At 37.6% G+C, this 6,292-nt stretch overlaps 1 pseudogene; it reads left to right on the top strand.

Moving 5' to 3' along the window:
- Positions 1–2,211: 2,211 nt before the first annotated feature.
- LOC137645137 (KRAB-A domain-containing protein 2-like) lies at positions 2,212–3,830 on the top strand (annotated as a pseudogene).
- The last annotated feature ends 2,462 nt before the right edge of the window (positions 3,831–6,292 follow it).

The raw sequence follows: 6,292 nt of genomic DNA, 5'->3' as shown, positions 1-6,292 counted from the left end.
TACAAGGTAATAAGAATCCCTTCTAGACTCTGTAGTCATGACGCATTTATCTTGAAAGTAATAGAATGATGATTCGACTTAAGTGAGAAGAATCTTTAAACTAGTCAGTCCATATTAAAACTATTATGCTAGAAATTAAAAATCCATGAGTTGGCTATCACAGTACAGATATGGTGATTGTTAATCTGATTACAAATACCCAACTTCGACAGGAATTTGTACAGCAAAGACGGCAACACCTTTTATCTCTCTTTATATCTGACGGGGTTAAAATTCCATTTACAGTTTTGTTTTGAGTCTCAGCCACAGATTGGAAAGAACTTCTCATAAAAAAAAAAATATTCTAATTTTATATTCCCGAAGCAAAGTAAAGGCGATATAAAAAATATTGGTTAATTATTACTTGAAAGTATGACAACTATATGTGTTAATAAAAAAAGGAAAAATAAGAGTTTCATGAAAAGCCACATCAAGATGAAATACCAATCGGCTATCATAATAGTAGTGTATTGATTAGGGCTCTAAATACACATACCCGAAAAAAAAAATGTACACAGCAGAATCTGCTTCACATTTTATTTTTCTTGGGGACCAAGTTAAGCAAACTAGCACTTGCACGAATTTGTGGTACGCATTGTCACGACTCGAGTCGTGAACTGGCGTAAACTCATCGTGAACTGGCGTGAAGTGTTCGTAAACCCGTCATGACATCATGGCATGTCGAGACGAGAATTTTAAAATGTTGAAAATATTGGTCAGGATAAAATTTCGTGACCGGGTCGTTAACTATGCGCGAAGTGTTTGTGAACTCGTCGGGACGATGCGGGAAGTGCGCAAACTATGCGCAAACTATGCGCAAACTATGCGTGAACTAGTCGTGCCAGTTCGTGTCAATGTGGACAGGTCAGCTGTGATTCTGAGGTTTTTTTTATCTTCCAGTTCGTGCCACAATATATATATATATATGTGTGTGTGTGTGTGTATATATATACATATATATATATATATATATATCTATATATATATATATATAGACATATATATATATATATATATCTATATATATATATATAGATATATATATATATATATATATAAATATATATATATATATATATATATGTGTGTGTGTGTATATATATATATATTATATATATTTATTTATTTATATATATATACATATATATATATATATATATTTATTTATATATATATATATATGTGTGTGTGTGTGTGTGTCTGTGTATATATATATATATATATATATGTGTGTGTGTGTGTGTGTATATATATATATATTATATATGTTACGCTCAATGTTAATAATTGCCTAATGTGTACATTAGGCAGTGGAAATTGCCTAATGTGTACTTTTAGCAAACAGTTTGCCTAATATTTATATTGTGCAAAATGCGTGCCTAATCTGCACATTAAGCAAGACTTTCAGATTAGGCAACCATATTTTGCGTGAATTGAATAGTGTTACGCTGTCCTGTGTGTGGGGGGAAGCGTGTGTGGGGAGAGGAATTTTCCAACGTTTGAACTAGTGAATTAGTTTGAAAGGGATTTCCCCTGATTGGTCAGTCTCTACTTGTTTTGTAGTCACGTGATCAGTGGTAACTTCGATAGCTCCGTGCTAAGTATTGTCATTCGGTGTTGGACACTACAAGTGTAGAGTTACAATTTTACTTTTGATTTTAGGAAATTAATTTCCGTTAGAACCAGATCAGAAAAATAACAGTAGTTTTTTGTAAATGTGTCGAGTTTCAACTAGAAACACAAATACATTGTATTGTTTAGACATTCGTGGATTAAGAACAAGATATGTGCAGCATATTTTTCCTTCAGATTGACTGATGTTAAGTTTGTGTTTATTTTGTATATGTAGTGAAATATTGATGATTGAAATGTATATAGCAATGTCCAAGTGCTCCTATTCATATTAATAAATTATTAATTAAGTATTTGCTTATTTGTTGTCCTAAAGTAGGGACGGTGAAGTCAGGGGAATGTGTGGACTGTGTGAATGCGTGGACTATGTGAGTGCGTGGGAGTGTTTGTCATGGAGTGAAGTGTGGTTGTGGTGTGTGGAGTGAAGTGTGGTTGTGGTGTGTGGAGTGAAGTGTGGTTGTAGTTCGAGGTGTGATGTGAAGGTTTGATGCCTCATTAGGCATACATTTAATATGTCTATCTATCTTTCCAGTAATAGAGATGGATCAAACTGCATTCGAAGAGAAGCTACGTGAGACACAGAAATCAAAGGCCGAAAATGCTGTCCTGCAACCTACTGCTAAACGTGACAAGCTTATAGAAGATTTACTGAGGATAAATTCCCATGGCGCTACGTCTCCATTTGATTACAACTTACAAAAGCGCTACGAGATCCTGCGTGTTGGCAATGTTGACAGACTAATTCGAAAACGAAAAGATCCAGGCAACGACGTGTTCAAGTTTGTTGCATCTCTAGAAGAAGTGTTTGATATTGTTAAAGCAGCTCACGAAGGTATTGGCCATGGTGGTGGTAAGAAAACAATAGTTGAAGTGAAGAAAAAGTGGTCAAACATCACGCAAGAAGTGTGCTACTTATATATTTCATTCTGTGAGCACTGCCATCAGAAGAAAGCCAGAAAAGTTCCGAAAGGTCTCGTTGTGAAGCATTGCGCAGTCATCATATTTTTTCAAGATGTCAAATTGATCTCATCAATTTTCAAACATTGCCTGATGGTGATTAAAAGTACATCATGACATTTGTCAACCATTTCAGCAAATTTTGTGTGCTGCGTCCCCTTACAACGAAAAGAGCAGAAGAGGTTGCTGCAAATCTTCTTGATATATTTCTGACTTTTGGAGCACCTACTATTTTACAGTCAGACAATGATCGTAAATTGGTTAATGCTGTTATTGCTGAACTTTCCACACACTGGCCCGAGTTGAAGTTGGTGACTGGACGTCCCCGTCATCCCCAAAGCCAGGGTGCGGTTGAACGGCTAAATGGTGTTATTCAGGACAAACTTGCTATCTGGATGCAGAAAAATAATAGTAAACAATGGTCAGTGGGCCTCAAGTTTGTTCAGTGGCAAATTAACATTAGCCGACATGAACCCAACGGATATAGTCCATTTAAAATAACATTTGGCCAAGAACCCCACGTTGGACTAGGATCGTCTGTCCTGCCAAGGTCTGCTCTTAATGAAATTCCCACTAAAGAAGATCTTGAGACATTTGTAGAAAACGAAGAGGGCGACGAAGATGCAGTGACAGGAGTAACAGCACAGGTGGAGAGTGATGAAAATGCAGTGACAGGAGCAACAGCAGAGGTGGAGAGTGACGAAAATGAAGTGACAGGAGCAACAGCAGAAGTGGAGGGTGGCAAAGATGCATTGACAGGAGCAACAGCAGAGGTGGAGAGTGACGAAGATGCAGTGACAGGAGCGACAGCAGAGACACAAAGTGGGTGTTTCCAGGAAATCCGAGATGCACCTGATGCAGGACAATCCTAAGCAGCAGTTCGGATGACACGTCGTGGCAATCAATTAGTTCAACGATTAGAAGTTGGGCAGTGCACTATATTTAGAGTTCCAGACGTTGATCGCGGCCCGACCGATCCGAAGAATCATCCTGTGGTCGTCATGAAAGGAGAAGATGGACTGTATACTGTAGGTTGCCGTGAGGGAGTTCTTGGATCCAAATACACAGCAGCTGATCTAAGTCCTATAGATTAGGTTTTGATTAAAGCAGATGATGTTCCTGATATACGTCTCACTTTGAGACCAGCAACAGCAAAGTCTACTGGAGGACAAGGGTTTGTAAAGTGTCACTGTAGGATGTAGTGTTCGTCAGGACGAGGCAGCTGCAGCAAAAAAGAAATGAAATGCAACTATCGCTGTCACCCAGGCAGAGCGTGCAAAAATTAAGTGTTGTCAGTGTCAGTGTGAATAACAGTTTTGGTTTTTGTTTATTTCTGTTTACTTCATTTTGTGTAGCTATTATAAAAGTTTGTCTAGAATAAAGTTCATGTTTCTATCAGTTTGTATCAGTGTCTCTTTGTCCTCCTTCCGCCTATTCATATTCACATTAGACAAAATTGTGTGACATATTCACATTCCGCAAAATGGGATTGCATAATGTGTGCAATAGGCAATTTTGCGAGTTTTTCTGCCTGATATGTACACTGGGCAAACTATTTTGCCCAGTGTTCACATTGGGCAAAAATATGCCTAATGTACACATTAGGCAACTATTAACATTGAGCGTAAAATATATATATATATATATATATATATGTGTGTGTGTGTGTGTGTGTATATATATATATATATATATATATATGGATAAATATCAACACAACATCGTGTTCAAATAGAAATAAATTTCTACCTCATACTTGGGATCGAACGCTAGCCCCTTCTAATGAAAGGCCAGGTCGAAACCAACCATGCCACGAGAGGCCATAAAAGGAAATTCGAACCTGACACTAATCTAGCTGTCCGAGGATTTACCTGGCGAGACATCAGTCTCTTACCAGCGAGTTTTACCCTATTTCCCCAGCCCACCACGTGCCACAATTGGTAGTAATCCATTCAAATTACCCCTAATGAGTCAATATGGATAAATATCAACACAACATCGTGTTCAAATAGAAATAAATTTCTACCTCATACTTGGGATCGAACGCTAGCCCCTTCTAATGAAAGGCCAGGTCGAAACCAACCATGCCACGAGAGGCCATAAAAGGAAATCCGAACCTGACACTAATCTAGCTGACCGAGGATTTACCTGGCGAGACATCAGTCTCTTACCAGCGAGTTTTACCTGATTTCCCCGGCCTACCACGTGACACAATTGTTAGTAATTCATTCAAATTACCCCTAATGAGTCAATATGGATATATATATATATATATATATATATATATCTCCCTTTCTGAATAGGGATATCATAATGTGGTGAAAGGGTTTGTGTATCACCATGATTAGTAAAGCTGTATTAGTCAGAGCCACCCATAATAGGTTGTTTGCTTTGAGCCATCCGACAGAAGTCTTCCATTATCACCAATCCACAGTTCGTAGCGTAGCATAATGATGAAAACTGGCCAAATCCCAGACATGAATAAAAACATTTCTGAGGCCTTTGTGCCGTAGTCGACTAGAAACGGCTGTATTAAAACAGTACGTAAATCTGGACTTTTTGGTGTAGAGACATCAGCTCCTCCTTTACTTAAAACATGGCTTTGTGCCTCACTGTCTGAAGACGAAAGTAACCCCGTTGGTTCCTAAGTAGTCTGTCATGTTTTATAAGTTAGCAAGAAGAGGTTCTTTATACACTTGTTAGAGAATTGGTAATGTTATTACACTATATAAATGTGTTTGTGGTAGCTTTAGCCCTTCTGATAATCGCCCAATTTCTGTAACTCCCATATATATCTTGACATCTCTATTTCGCTATTGATTCTCTTCATCAACAAGCTCAAATCCATTCCCATAATTCAGCCTTACTTCTAACTCCGACACAATATTATTCCAGGCGCGTTGCTTGACGCTTAGCGTTGGTGGATCATCAGTCGTAACTCGAAGAGTTTAAGTATTTCTGAAGGTTTATCGTCATGCAATGTTTCTGGTATTCCAAGTCTTTTCCGAAAACTGCATTTTCATCGTGGATATCACAAATATGACCAAACACGTCATCTTGAAAATATTTTGCTGCTTCTAGAAAAGACGTAGCTTGATTTTCCTCAAAAATGCAAAACTCTGGTTTATGAGAATTTTGGTGGCAAATAATGCACTTCATATAGTAAATCACGTTGCATGTGTTGATAGGGTTCGATGATGAACATGCAGTCACTTAAGTACGAGTTGCAGTTCTTGGTGTCCCGGATGATGATGGCAAAACATTCTGCAGGTCTTTAAGTTGACAAACAGTCTTAGTAAAGTTGTATTTGTATACTTCGTGTATCGATGTCTGAGGACGCCAGTTTTATACGCTTTGTCACAAAGTAATATCGTATATCATTTGCTTCTGTATTTGTTGGCATCCATTTGGTGTATAAATCACATTTTCTGTGTCTTTTCTTGGCACATGGCATAATTTGCTCTGCCAAAATTAGCAATCACGATATCGGTCGCTGAGAGTTGTACAACTTCCATAATTGATTTTTTACTGCTGTCTTCATAATCTAACTGAAAAGACAGAAAGATGTACATATTAATTTATTGCATCCTTTTCATTTGTATATTGATTAGGACATAAATATCACATATTTATATATTAATGGAAGCAGGGGTCACAGGAAACA

The sequence above is a fragment of the Palaemon carinicauda genome, chromosome 8 (genome assembly GCF_036898095.1).
Source record: "Palaemon carinicauda isolate YSFRI2023 chromosome 8, ASM3689809v2, whole genome shotgun sequence".
Taxonomy (NCBI): domain Eukaryota; kingdom Metazoa; phylum Arthropoda; class Malacostraca; order Decapoda; family Palaemonidae; genus Palaemon; species Palaemon carinicauda.
Note: the sequence above shows the minus strand (reverse complement) of the source record. Positions and strands in the feature narration are given on the sequence as shown.